Source organism: Callospermophilus lateralis, chromosome 4 (assembly GCF_048772815.1).
Source record: "Callospermophilus lateralis isolate mCalLat2 chromosome 4, mCalLat2.hap1, whole genome shotgun sequence".
Classification (NCBI taxonomy): Eukaryota; Metazoa; Chordata; class Mammalia; order Rodentia; family Sciuridae; genus Callospermophilus; species Callospermophilus lateralis.
The window spans coordinates 121,924,104-121,939,320 of NC_135308.1; the positions used below are offsets into that span (position 1 = coordinate 121,924,104).

Below are 15,217 nucleotides of genomic sequence, written 5' to 3' on the forward strand. Positions count from 1 at the left end.
AAAGTATTGATGGTCAATAACTTCATCCTCACTCTGCTTAGAAACAAGCAGGAGTCCTGGCTTAGTTACTGCACTGAAGTCCTGGAGCAATAGCCAGCTGGCCCCAGCTCAACTTGGAAGGAAACAATCTCATTTAATTGTCACAACTATTCTTGAGGTAGGTGTTATGATTATTGTCATCTTATATACAGAGAAACCAAATATGTTAACTTTATCAAAATTCACTCAGTAAGGTCTGTGAATTTCATTCTTAACCACTAGATATACTGAACTTAGTTCAATAACAAACACATATGCATACCTATTTTTTTTTCTTCTAGAAATTGGGCTCGGCCCTGGGGGTGGAGGGCAGTGGCTAATGTTAATAAGATGTGGCCTCTGACATTGAGAAGTTTATAGACTCTGAGGAAAGAATCCTAAATAGATTATTCTAATACCATGTAGCCTGTTAGCGCATGGAGACGTGCTTAGGAATTTATAGAAGTTATTTATGTTTTATACCAATCCTTTTATACCATGTTTTATACCAATCCTTGAACGTGTTTATAGGCACCAGAGAGAAACATTTATAAAATTAAATTTTCACAAAGAAAAACTTCACCTTGATGGGAAGAAATAGTTACGTTAAAAAGTAATTGCATCTAATGTCTATCTGAAAGCACCTAGAGGTCCTTCTCTGGTTTTTGATATAAGAAGCAGTAATCTTAATCATTAGCCACGAAGGCACATCAAGACCCACCTTTACCTAAAATGAACTCTCAATCAAAATTAGGAAAATCTGCCATTTCCAGAGTTTCCCCAAATGTTCCGCCAAGAACAATAATTTATTTAAATATACATTCCTGTGTTTGTTCAGAGTTCATTTTAAAGGGTACCACCCACTAATGCAATGCGGGTCTTGGTCAGTTAGGTCCTTTGCAAATAAACCAGGATGACCATTGCCCTCTACAAGTCACTGGCCTTTCACCTTGGAATTTTAGAGTAGGGAGTTGCTTCCTTTAGGGCAGCAAAGAGTCAACGACTTTGCTGAGTTACTCTGTGGCCACAGATTGTATTCAAAGTATCATCACCCTCAGGTGGAAGGAAGGAAGGCGCCAACCACCTGGAAGAGTGGTGTTAGTGATAAATGAAGAGGGGGCACTTGATTTGATCACTATGATCACATTCTTGCCAATGTAAATACACATTCATGGTATCAGTGGTGTCTAGGGCAGGATAGATGTTTAAATATAAATCATCACACCCAGTTGCCAATACCTAAAATAAGTCTTTCCCCTCAACTATGGGATTTGTTCATCTGATGAATGAACTTGGTGGTCTTTGAAACAGGACCTTGACTTTTTACTGCTTTCAGACTCAAATAATTTGTTTTAATTTCTGGGTCTTTTCTCATCCACTGACAGATGGAATAATTGCAAGATAATCCTGAAAATCAAGTAGCCATTCACCTAAGTGCAGATATCATGAGTATCAAGAAAAGTGCAGAATTCAAAGTTTTGATACTGTTTTATTGTCTATATATTATGTCCAAGGAGCAGATGTACTGGTAAAAAATAAATATTTCTGGAATGCAAAATATCATACTCATTTTAAAGAGTGAACTGAAATTTGTCATGTTAAGGATACTTTTATACTTGCTGCAGGAAATACATTTCCAGAAATAAAAGTGTTCTAAATTAGCATGCTTCAACCAAATCAAATAAAATTTTAAAATGCCCAGAAGCAATGTCCAATTAATTTTCTAGAAACCGCTAACATTTTTATATAAAATTTAATTTATGTATACTCCCCCTTTTTATTGATATATAATTCATACACCATAAAGTTCACCTTTCTAAAGTGTACAATTCAGTGGTTTTTAGTAAAGTCACAGAGTTGTGTAAACATCACCACATAAATCTTGAAACATTTCTCTACCCTCAAAAGAAACTACCCACCTACCGACATTCTTCCCTCTCCCCAGTCCCTAGAAACCATTAATCTACTTTCTATATCTATGGATTTATCTGTTGTGGACATACACATGGAATACTGTGATACGTGGCCATCTGTGTCTGACTTCCTTAATGTAGCATAGTGTTTTCAGGGTCTTCCACATTGTAGCATCTAGGAGTATTCCAGTCCTGTCTATGGAGCGTTATGTTTCATGTATGAACACGCCACCTTTTGTTAATCCATTTATCAGCTAATGAACACTTCAGTTGGTTCCGATTTTGACCACTATGAATTATCCTACCACAAACATTGGTGTGCAAGTTTGAACGTGGAAATGTGTTTTCATTTCTCCTGGGGATGCATCTAGCAGTGGAATGGCTAAGTCATATGATAACTCTAGGTTTAACTTTTCTGAAGCACTACCAAATGTTCTTCCCAAGTGGCTGGACCATTTTGCATTCCCAGCAGCAATGTATGGGAGTTCCAGTTTCTCTACATTTTGTCCAAAACTTGTCACTGTCTGTATTTTACCATAGCCATTCTAGTGAGTATAAGGTGGTATCTCATTGTGGCTTGGATGGCATTTTCCTAATGACTAATGATGTCGAGCATCTTTTGATGAACTTTATGAACACCTGAGTATCTTCTCATTCTTTGCCCATTTTTGCCTTATTCCTTTTTTATTTTTAGTTATAAAGTTTTTACATGGATACTAGACCTTTATCACATATGATTTGGAGATATTGCTTCCTATTCTGTTGATTGTCTTTTTACTTTTTGACAATTTCTGTGATGGTTGATGTGTCAACAGGATGGTCATCTGATCAAACAATACTCTGGGTGTTTTTGTAATAGTACACTGGGTGAGATTAACATTTAAATCTATATAGGGAGGAGAGCAGATTGATCTCTCTGGTGCAGTAAGCCTCATGCTATCAATTAAAGTCCTGAATGTATCAGAAGGGCGAACTCTCCCTAGAGTAAGGATCCTGTTGACTTGGTGGTCTTTGAAATGGGGCATTGACTTTTTCCTGCTTTCAGTCTCAAACTGAAGTATCACTTTTCTTTTTCTGGATCTCAAATCTGCAGGCCTTCAGACTAGAACAATACCTTTAGCCCTGACATTTAGGCCATTGATCTATTAAGAGAGAAAGATACATTTGTACAAAGATTAAAAAAAATCATACTATCTATATGAACATATAAATACACACACATACATGTAAACATATACCCACTAGTAAAAGTATAAAAATATTTAGGGGAATGATAAACATTAAATTTAGAATAGTGGTTGCCTTCAAGGGAGAGGAAAGAGAATTAGATTAGTTAAAAATAAACCAGTTTGTTTGTTTTTCTTTCCTTCCTTCTTTGCCAGTGATTGAACCCAGGGCCTTACACATGCTAGGCAAATGCTATACAACTGAGCTCTATCTCCTGCCCTTTTTAAATTTTGAGGCAGGGTCTTGCCAAGTTGCTGAGGCTGGCCTTGAACTTGTGATCCTCCTGCCTCAGCCTCTCAAATTGCTGGAACTACAGGTGTGCACCAACATGCTCAGCAAAATCAACCAGAGTTTCTATTTGTACTTATAATGTTTTATTCATTAAACTGGATAGTATAGGCATGGATGTTCATTATATAACTCTCTATAGGTGTGAATGGAAGCATGTCATGATGAAAGGAATGAGCATGATGTCAAGAACCATGAGATGTAGACCTCATAGCTGTGTCTTCAGAGCATAAAGTGTGTAGTAGGCCCTCTCTATGGAAAAGGGATTTGTTGCAACACCCCCAATGAATGCCTGAATCTTTGGATAGTACTAAGCATTATATATATATATATATATATATATATATATATATATATATATATATATATATATATAAAATAAAGTTTACTTTGTAAATTAGGGCCGGAAAGAGATGACTAATGATAACTAATAATAAAAGTAAGACAATTTTATCAATATTCTGTAATAGTTATGTGGATGTGGTATCTTTCTCTTTCAAAATATCTTATGGCACTGTCCTCACCATTCTTTTGATAATATGTGATGGTACAAAGTCTTCATGATGAGACAAAGTGAGGTGGCTGATATAGGCATTGTGGTGTCATGTGATGCTACTGTGTGACTGTGTAAGAGTTACTTGAACCCAAGTATTGGGAAACTAAATGATTAATAGCTAGTTAGTATATGCAGCATGAATACACTGGACCGAAGGGTAATATAAGTCTTGGGCAAAACAGAGTGGGATGGTACAAAACTTCATCATGCTACTCATAAGGATGTGCAGTTTAATACTTATGATTTTTTTTTACTTCAGCATTTTTCAACTGAATATTTTTGGACCATAGTTTATCACAGGTATCTGTAATCATGGAAAGGGAAACTGAAGATAAAGGAGACTAAGGTAGTTTTGGCATTACTTAGTCAATCTGAGATTGATATCCCAAAATACCTCTTGATCTTAATGACTGTGTTTGTCTACATTATTATTTTAAAAAAATGTGATTGATGTTCCAGTTCCATTTCATTTTATGTTAAATGGATGTATCTGTGTTATAAAAATCTGTTAATTCAAATAAAATAATACCTTATTTGAATTTTTAGATCTTAACTTTTATAAAGCTTTTATTTGTTTATTTTGTAGTGCTGGGGACTGAACCCAGGGCCTCTCACATGCTAAGTAGATTCTTTACCACATATCTATATTCCCAGCTTTTTTGTAATTTCCAAATTACATAGAAGGAAGAAAATGAAAAAGAAAGGCCTCTTTCCCTTAGTTTCTTCCATCTCCTCATTTTTTACTCTACTTCTCACTGCACACCACTGTTTGGATTCTTATGTATTCTTAAGATACACATGGATCATAAAATTTCATACAGTTTTGCAACATTTTTTCTACTTTATATATTAAAAAACTTATTAAAGTAACAATGTGGGTTTCATAAATAAATATAAAATACTACATGTGGTTGCTAAACACCTATACAATTATTTATTTCCAGTTAGCTTTGCTATTAAACCATGTTATCATACACATTTTTGTACTTTCTCTTTGCTTATTTGTGCAAATATGTCTATAGAGACACAATATAATTTCCTCCTATATACTCAGTATGGCAAAAACAAATTTTCCTTGTTATTTAAGACCTTACAATAAGCACCTTTTTAATCTCTTTTTTCCCCTCCCTTTATCAGTTTTGAAGTCATTATAACAGAATAGAGTTATTAGGACACTGGAATTACAGATATGGTAGAAAAGACTTGGACCGAGTCCACTAGAACTACACTTGAAATTCATCACCCATTTTCAGGGAACATTATTAGTAATTCTTTTTTTCTATTGTCCATTCTTATAATAAAAGAAATTAAGCCACACCTCCAATGAAATTTACTTATAAATGATATACATGAGCTGCTATAGTACAGATTATGAAAATGTTTAAATATTTATAAAATTTGAAGTAGTAAAATGCAAAGAAATACCAAGCATAGTTTTTGACAGTATTTTTTTCCTTTCCCTTTTTCTTTTCTATTTATGATGATGATGATGATGATGATGATGATGATGATGATGTGTGGTACTAGGAATTGAACCCAGGATTGCTTTACCACTTAGCTATATCCCCAGACCTTTTTTTATTTTTTACTTTGAGAGAGGGTCTTGTTAAGTTGCTGAGATTGATCTTGAACTTGTGATCCTCTGGCCTCAGCCTCCCAAGTCACCTACCAGGCCTAGATTCTAATGTCTTCTTACTTTGCTCCAACAGATAGATCATTTATTGAGCATATTCCCTGGTGACATTCCACTTTGTGACTACTGCTGAGACTCACAGATGGAAGTGAATCCTTTCAACTGTTTCGAATATACAAGGTAGTAAGCGTTTGGGCATTGCATCAGAGTATCTACCTCATCAGCTGTCACCACTAGTCATGAGAGATGGTTTAAAATAACTTATCTATCACGGGAGACACTTTAGTCTGCCTTCTGAATATGCAACTTGGGTAATCATTAAGTTTTCAATGTAAAAATTTGCTGTCCAAATGACTTTTATAACTGTAAAAATAAAATTAAAATGTTCCAAACTTAATATATTCAATGACACTTCTCTAAGGCAGATGGCAATGGAGAATATGTAAAAACAGGCTTTTAAACAATGGCCATAAGCATATTCCTTGTCTCTAACAAACTATTCTCCCTCAGGTATTGTTTTATAATTCACTATTTTTTTTTCACCAGAGATCTTTTAACATAGAAATCTTAATATTTATGTAGACAACTCTTCATTTCTGAGATATTCAATGATGCCACTTTTATTATATCTCCAGGACATATTTCTGTAAGTGATGGAACAATGAATAATGGACTTTTCGTTTCAATGCTTTGCCTTTCACATAAAAGGTGCATGTTAGTCTAGAAGGACTTCAGATACTAACTCTATCATCCCAGCATGTTAAGCAATCCTAATCTACACTATGACACTTGTTCTGAAATGGTTATTTCTACTAGTGAGAGTACACTCAAGGGAGATGCAAGTGCGTATAATGACTGAAAGACTCTAACAAGGGATGACAAGGGTAGAGTCACTGGACTTAGCAAATAAAAATATAGGATGGCCAGTTAGATTTTGAAAAACAGTGTGAACTGCCACAGTTTTGTAATATAATGAAAAAAGCTGAACACAGGACCTTCAGGGCATCCTGACAAAATGACTACAGGATGCAGGACAAAATCATTAAATACAGGACATGTGCCCTATACACAGAATGCCTGGCAACTCTAACAAGGTAGAGGATAATTGACTTATTTCAATGTTTTCTGGTTTTTTTTTTTTTATGCATGGCACGAATTTGTGGGCATAGGAAATAAATAAAATGAGTATTAACTACACTGAGATTTTCAAGACTGACAAGAAATGAATCATTTCTTCTGCTTATAATGTTTTTCACTGATTCTAAAAGAATTAAAAAATAGTGTTTAGATTTACTATGTATTACACAATTATAACATAAAACTTGATAAGGAGTCAGGGATTTTTCTGTAATCATGTTTACTTATTTCTGGTTTGAACAGAGAGTTATGCAAAGAAGGTAAAAATAAAATGCTCTTAAAAAAATCCTATACTAACCAGGCATACCTGTAATCCTAGAAACTTGGAAGACTGAGGCAGGAGGATCACAAGTTCAAGCCAATCTCAGCAATTTATTGAAGCCCTAAGCAACTTAGTGAGTTCTTGTCTCAAAATAAAAATTAAAAAGGGCTAGGGATGTGGGCTCAGTGGGAAAGTATCCCTGGGTTCAGGTTCCAATAGCAAAAGAAAAAAAAATCCCTATACAACTGTAGTATTTGAAAAGGACTCCAAATATAAACTATCTGATTCAGATAAAATGAGTTTTTGAAAACCTATCACTTTGATTTAAATATTATTTGTGGATTTTGGAATTTCTTCTTGTCTACTTATTGTTTTTTTCTTCAGTGAAAGTCAGCCTGTGAAACAATGCTGAGATTTATTTACTTATTTGTGATTTTTACTGTTTTATTTGTTTATTTTTTATTTTATTAGTTGTCTACTTATTGGAAGCAACAAAGTACTATAAAACTGTAAAATGGAAGTCACATATTTAAGGAAAATTTGAAAGATTCTTCATGGTCTACTCCTTTATATACAAACATGCACTCTTTTCATGCCTAACCATTCCAAGTTGTATATATTGTAAAATGTTTTGAAAAGTTGGATGTTAACATTAATCCTTTGTTTCATGTGAAGAAAATGATGCATTCACCCCTATAAAAAATCTTTAGCAGTTTCCATGTTTTGAGTTCATCTACATTGTCAATAAGGTGCGATGTTTCCAAGGTGCAAGAATACAGTTCTGAGGGGGAAATAGATTTGTTGGGCCAAACATATTTATACCAGGTTGCAAATGTTTGAATTATGGCTGAAAAAAATGTGAAGACCTTTGAATTTCTTTTGCTTTCATTCGTGTGAATTACCAATGCATGTGTTTTCCACCAATAATTCCGTGTCACATGAGGACATTCAGAGACATGTGAAAGATGATGAAAATGAGGTGCTTAAGACAATCTGTTCCAACGGATGGAGTTCACTGACCACATACCATAGACCAGTTCCTGGAGTTCAGGTCCACACCTAACAAATCCTAAAAGTTCTTCAGACCTCAGCAAGTCAAAATACTCTGCGGAAATCATTTTGACAAGAACTCTTGGGCTAAGCTTTAAGTAATCAGTATCTGGTTAGGACAGGAATCACCCAGTATCCTGTGGAGGAAAACAACTGACAGGAGGGCGGTTTTGGCTCCCCCTCCCAGTGCTCTTTCTCAAGTACTGCCAACTCGTTCGGGGCTGCCCTAGATAAAGCGCGTAGCCTTACGGGAACCCAGGGTTCATGAATGCAAACTCCACAGACTCATACAAGCCGCATCCTTTCCTGAAGATCATCTTTACAGTCCAATTGTGCTTTATCAAGAAATTCCTTTTCAATAGGAGCCCTAATGGAACTTACAAAACTCCCTGACTAGATCGCATTATTGTTTTGCTAGGAGAGGAAGAAAGAGGGCAAAAAGTCCTTTCTTTTTTTAGAATGAAAATTACAAAGGCACAAGCGTTCAAATTCCGTGGCTTCCCTCTAGGACGAATCTTCCTTCTTGCTGACAAAGAAGAGAGATCTAAGCCCTTCTGATGGGTATCAAGTGAGAATTTTCTAAAGGGCTACAGATGTCCCCGTTGGAAAACCTGATGGTGGCATTACTGTGGGAACAGCATCCCTGCTGGAACTGCCTTCTCTAGATGGCAACCAGGGACCTCTGGGAAGAAAAGTTTTGGTGGCTCCCTGTCAGCTTTAGGATCATCGCATGTTCCTTTGATTTGATTTAGCTTCAAATCTTAAAAGGGCAGCCCATGCCTCCAGCAGGATTTTGGGGGACAGAGAACAACAAATTGCTGTAAATGTCCTTTGAACATAAGCAAAAGCCCAACCTGCTGAGGACCCTGACTCTCCTTCTGTCTGTGAATGGCGCACAGGTGCCATCTGGAGGGTGGAAGGCGGCACCAGCTGCTCTGCTCCGGTGGCATCCATCTATGAATGTTAGTGAGGCTGAAAGTGTGACTTTATCTTAAAATGCTTCGGTTTCTTCACTGAGAAAAGACTGAATACTGGGAAGTTCAACTCTGAAGATGGAGGATGTGAAAGCAGAAGAATTATGGAGCACCTTAGACATCAAGAGAGGCAGGAAACAGGAAAGAGCACGAGCTTTCGTGGCACGCGGACCTGGGCTCACATGCCTCCTCTGGAGCTAACGGGCTCTGTGACCATGGGCATTGACCTAAGTGTTTGTGCCTCAGTTTCCACATTATGAAAGTCCAGTGATACAGTCTGCCTATCTGATATGCATATGGACAGGAAATGATATTACATATTTGTGATTCATCTTGTACCTTACCTTGCACCTGGCAGCTGTTGAATATTAAGACAGGCAGACATTTTGAGGCTTTTCTAGTCTCCTCCTGTCCACATAGAGGTACAGTTATTCTGTTTTATTGTTCTGATAGAGTTTTCTTATTGGTGATCACACTAGACCTTGGAATGTTCTCCTGTGTTGGAACAGGCTCAGTATCAATGATCTTACTTCCCTACTCCCTTATCTTTGACCCCAACAACTATTTCCATCCAAGTTCAGATTAAAGCTCAGATTTGGGTCTCCACTGGATAAGGTTTAGCTCTTCCGAGATGTTCCATAATAACAGTGCTTTCTACTCTAAGCATGACAAGAGAGGTTTAAAATGCATTGTGTTATATAAACTAGATCATCTAGGAAAACACATTGCCATATGTCCCTGAAAGAAATGCATTGTTGACATTTACCCATTGTTATCTCTGTTGCTTGGCTGTCCCATAAAAGTCTTTTGCTTATGTACAGTACTGCCAAACCTCCTAAAGCTCTCAGCTTTGTGAGTGAGAAGTGATGCAAAGGAGACCAAGGGAACAGTCTGGGTTCCAGTAACAGTCAATCAATGTTGCACACAGAAAAACCGCTGTCCAAGAATAGAAAACATCTCCTGGCATAGTATCTCACAGAGGGGTGGGGGGAGCGCTATTGTGAATAACAATTGGTGGCTAACCCCCTTGGGAACACTCCCAGTCAAGGCTGTTAGAAAAGCAGGTGGAAAGAAGAGCAGACTCACAGTGGCTTGCTTCTGTCCAAACAGATTCTCAGGCAAATCAAAAGGGGAACTAAAATGCAATGCAGGGAGAGATTATGGAATCCCTTTCAAATACATTTCAGGTTTTCAACAGCATTCCATCTGGGTTCAGTACTAGCTTCTTTCCCTGTCCTTTTCAAGTCTTCCTGATTGCTTAACAACACTTATTTAATATCTTGGGCTTTTCTTCTACTTGGCTATGGATAAAATTGGGAGTATAGCTGTGCAAAAAATGGTTAGGGTTCTAAACATTGTGAATTCTTCTAGTCCCCTTAATCTTTCTTTCACAGTCCTAGCGTTTCTATGGAAGAAGCTTTACTGAACAAGTAAGTACACTGGGTCAAAACTCGCCCTGATAATACATCCAGGAAAGGAATCTGTGGGAGGGTAGCTGGACGATTGCTGGAACTGGCAGAGTCCAAAGGCAACCAATGCACCACAGAATATGCTTGCCTTCAGTAACTCCATGACCTGAGTCCACCCCAGTTTAAAATGTATCCGGATTTTGGTGCAGAAAGTGTTAAGAAATAAGAAAAAACTAACAGTTTGTTCTCAGAATGAATTGACCCTTTGGGATATTTGTCCACCCTTTTGGACCCACCCTGGACACTTTCTCTCCTACCCACTCTCTGGCTGTCCTGCCTCCATGACCCAGAGTCCTTTGCTTAGGACTTGTGCCTAGCACAGTCCTAGCACAGCCTTGGGTGAATAAGAATGCTTTTCCTGTGTAAGAGCACAAGACATTTTAGGAACAGGAAAAGCCTATCGGGTCCAACATACCTGCCCTTTTTAGGTTTATCTTAATCTCACCTTCCTGCATCGATACCTTCCTTCATCTTCCTAGAGAAAAAAAAAAAACATTTCTCATATGATTCTCATGAGCTCTGTTTTTACTAGAACTAGTAAAATTAGATACACCTTTTGGTACCACTATCTTTAAAGCTTGTGATTTCTGAAAACATTTCACAAGGCTGGTGGACAGTCTGTAGTTTTTCTTTTTGTAGAATCATAAACCAGAAAAGACTCCACAGAAGCCTGATTTTGAAGGACTGGAAGGTCACCTGACTTGATCACCCACAAAGCCATCATTGTGAGTTATCTTATTTGTCATGGTCTGGATACTAACATCTTTTTTCTCAGAGTGTTTGGTGATAAGGGATATGCTTAGGTGGAATAGGAGTCTTCTTGAAGAAAATATGCAGGTGGCTAAAGATTCATCATAAACAGCAGAGACCTGTTAAAAAGCTTAACATTCTTTGAGCCTTTCCGTGCCCCCTGTTTCACATTTTATATCTGGAATTTACAATAGGGTGAGGTAAGCCACTCACCATCATAAAGAAGGTGAAATATTTATTCAACAGATGTTTCATTATTCCAGAAAATTCACTTTTTTTTCAATTGAAAAGTCCAAAGATGGACCTTTCATGCATGACCTTAGAAGGGATCCTTGACAGCATTTATATTTAGTGTCTACAAATTGTATGCACTGAATTTTTACTTTTTAATTTTGCAGGTCAACGAATCACTGAGAAGACACCAAAACTGTCTGCCAGATGTCGACCACTGATTAATTTGTCTTAAGTTCAGCCAAAAGGGAAGAAAATATGACGGGTGGAGCATGAACAGCAAGCACAATCAACATCTGACCAGCCAAGGTTTCCTGTCACCTTGGGAACAAAATTGATTGGCACTGGCTTCCTGTGTACAAGTTAAAAACCAGTGGCAACTGAAGTAACAAGAATAAACTACAGATAAGAGACTTGGAAATTAAATCAAGTCATATAACCAAAACTTCAGCTTGAAAACCTAAGCAGAAAAGTTCTAAGATAACTTTTGAGGGCATTTTAAAAGTTATTATTTTTAAAAAAATTAAAGTAGATTTATTTCTTGTCAATCTGCCATTTATGGCAGTCTGAAATCATTTAAAAAGAATGTGCAAATTTATGTTAGGGGTCATACATTTTTGCCTGACTTGATACTTTTAAGAGAATAAAATTTTACTAATATACTCACTGGAGTGACAATTTGTTTTTGTCTTTTACTGTCTTAAATTATAGCTTTCTGGAAGCAGAGGGGATCTGTCAGGACAGTCTCAAGTGTGCACATGAACTAAATAATGCAAATGTACTTGGTAAAGTAAACTCTCTTTTTTTTCTCAGTACTGGGAATTGAACTCAGGACCTTACACATGCTAGGCAAATACTCTACCACTGAGATACATCCCCAACCCTAAATTTTCAAAATGTGCAATTATAGGAAGCAAAAGAGAAACAAAATAGAACCAAAGCATCAACAGACCTTTACCTTTTCATTTGTTTGACTATTTCCTCTTATCTTCTGGCTATTGTTTCCATTAGTATTAAAAGGTACTCTTGTTAAAGTAGCATGTGTTTGGTCTCACTCAATTCTATTTGCTTTCAGTGTAGATTCTAAAATTTTATTTCTTATTGCTCTACTCATTCAAATATTTATTGAGCACTTACATACGTGGAGAAGTCACATCTATAAACTGAGAATATGGTGCATTAAGTAGCAAGCTTAATTTGCTCTTTATCTTACAAAAGCCAGTGAAGAACTCCAAAAAGTTAGATAAATGTATGAAGAGTTGGGTGCAAATTGTTAGGAATAATGAAATAGGAGAGCAAAAATGTTTTCAAAATACACTTTCTTTGATAATTCAATTTAGGGGATGTAAAAAGAGACTAATTGTGAGACTTTTTAAAAAATTCACTTCATTTCCTCTTCTATTATTCCAATTTCAGAATCACTCTCAAACTTTATTCACGCATTAGGTAAGTATATATAAATTACAAAACAGAGTGTTTCAGAATTCATGCTACTTCTGTTATTACCACCAACATGGTGCTTCAGAGCAGATTATGGATTCGACAATTCAGGCTCTGCCCCTTAAAACTGTGTGATTTGGGGCAAGTTTCTTCGTCTGCGTATGTGTCAGTTTCCTCATCTGTAACATGGGGATATAACTTATACAGTTATAGTCTTCCCTCAGGTTCCATGAGGAATTGGTTTTAGGATCCCCCACTGATACCAAAACCGGCAAATGCTCAAGTCCCTTATATGAAATATAAGGTTTTCATACAACCCACACAAACCTTCTGAATCCTTTAAATCATCCCTAGATTTACTTCTAATGTCTAATATAATGTAAATGCTCTGTACGTAATTTTTTATATCATCTAGGGAGCAATGACAAGGAAAAAAATCATACATGTTCCATGAAGATGCAATTAAAAATAATGTTTTATCTGGGGTCAGCTGAATCCGAGGATGCAGATGGAACTCACAGAGATGGAGGGCCAACTCTACTTGTTTAGACTGTTATGAGGATTAATTGATAGAATAAATAAGGCACTTAGAACAGCCCTCGGTACATAATACATGCTTTGTAAGTCTTAAATGGTTTCTTATCACTATCATTTGTGTTTCTGCTACTGAGACACCTTGAGTGCTGTGACACTGACCACAGCTTTCTCTGCTGCTCTGGCTACTGTGGTTATGAATTCTCTTGTCACTATTGCTGACTTACTAGTGGTAATTACCACTGCTCCACTGCTGTTAGAAGTACTGTTGGTTCTTATTCCTGCTACTGTTGCTACCCCTGCAGTCATCATCAGCTACTATAGGTGCAGTATGCAAAGGTGCATGTGTGTAGATAAATCTGAAGAATTACTTAAAAAATGTTAATGGTGGTTATCTGCATGGTGGGAGTTCCTGTAAAATAACTTTTTAAAATAGATTTGACACAGGGCCTCACTATGTTGCCCAGATTTCCCTCTTGCTCTTGGGTTCAAGTGATCCTCCTGTTTCAGCCTCCTGAGAAACTGGGTTTACAGGTATGAGTCATCCATCCTGGGTATACTTTTAGTTTTGCTTAAATATACTTTAAAAATTTCTTCAATAACAATTTATTACATTGTAAAGTCCCATTAAAATTTAAAAAAAAATGAATAAAATAAAAATGAATAAAAGCTAAAAGAAACAACGATGGCTCATGTTTACCAATATTTTAAGGTGTCTCATGGCCAAAACTACCTTCCTGAGAAAGGAAGGGTGTAGAACACATCCCTCCCAGTGGAAGGAGGGTGCCTTATATTATATATCATCCCATTATAAAATAGGCCTAAGGAGACAGGGCCCAGGGACACGATTTATTTGCCTTCTAACTATGCTCTCCGAGCACAGAAGATATACAGTTGCTGACAGATTTGTTGTTATTTTTATCTTGTGTCAAAACTTTCTTCACGTATCCAAGACTCTAAGATGAAATATTTTTGATAAGAGAAGCAATCTTTCGTATATTTTAGCCAAACTATTCCCAGGACAATGTCCTTGGGTTGGCCCATAGCTCAATTTTGAACAATTACCCTGACATTATCCTGAGAACAATCCCTACAAGTTTTACTAAGAATAAATAAAGCACAATGGTGTATAATTATCTTATGAATCTAGGAAAAGCTGTGGTATTTTAGTCGGGAAATCTAAGTGTTTATTTTTCCCAAATATATTAATTTCTTATGCTTTTATCACCAAATAATTTAGTCAAATTCCCCAGGTATGGGTTTTGGGGTTGCAAACTAGGGCTGGGCCGGGGGTTATCAAGAGCCAACTTGGGTGACTTTATTCTGGCTGACAATTGTCACTGTGGTACAAATGGTTCTGAATCCAATTGGAAAGGTTTATCCTGAGCAGCAGAGCTAAGGGAACAATTCCATCAGTGGTCTTCAAACTGTTCAAAGCTGGGACCTCTCAGGTAAAAGAAAATCTTATCTGTTAGGCTAATAAACAGAGTGAGTGTATACAGAGCTGGGCTCACAGAGGCAAAGGACAAGGGTTCAAGCCCCTTGACCCACTTCTCCTCTATGGTCCCAGGAAGCAGAGTTGGAAAACACTGACTTAGAGAAAAATGTGTAAAAATCCAAAGCTGGCCACAGATCCAGCGACAGTCCTATCCTTGAATAACCAGTACTGACAGATGGTTCCCACAGGATTCTTACAGTTCTTTGTAAACAAGTTGGTTAACTTCTTTGTCTCAGT

General features: G+C 36.8%; 1 protein-coding gene and 1 long non-coding RNA gene across 4 annotated transcripts in view; one reads left to right on the plus strand and one right to left on the minus strand.

Moving 5' to 3' along the window:
* Positions 1 to 15,217, minus strand: part of Ptprr (protein tyrosine phosphatase receptor type R) — a 258,417-nt gene that overhangs the window by 60,752 nt on the left and 182,448 nt on the right. The gene's annotated exons all lie outside the window — the stretch shown is intronic.
* LOC143397095 (uncharacterized) lies at positions 9,425 to 12,059 on the plus strand. The gene is made up of 3 exons (XR_013091136.1): positions 9,425 to 9,480; positions 11,167 to 11,252; positions 11,676 to 12,059. It is a non-coding gene; the product is annotated as an uncharacterized LOC143397095 (long non-coding RNA).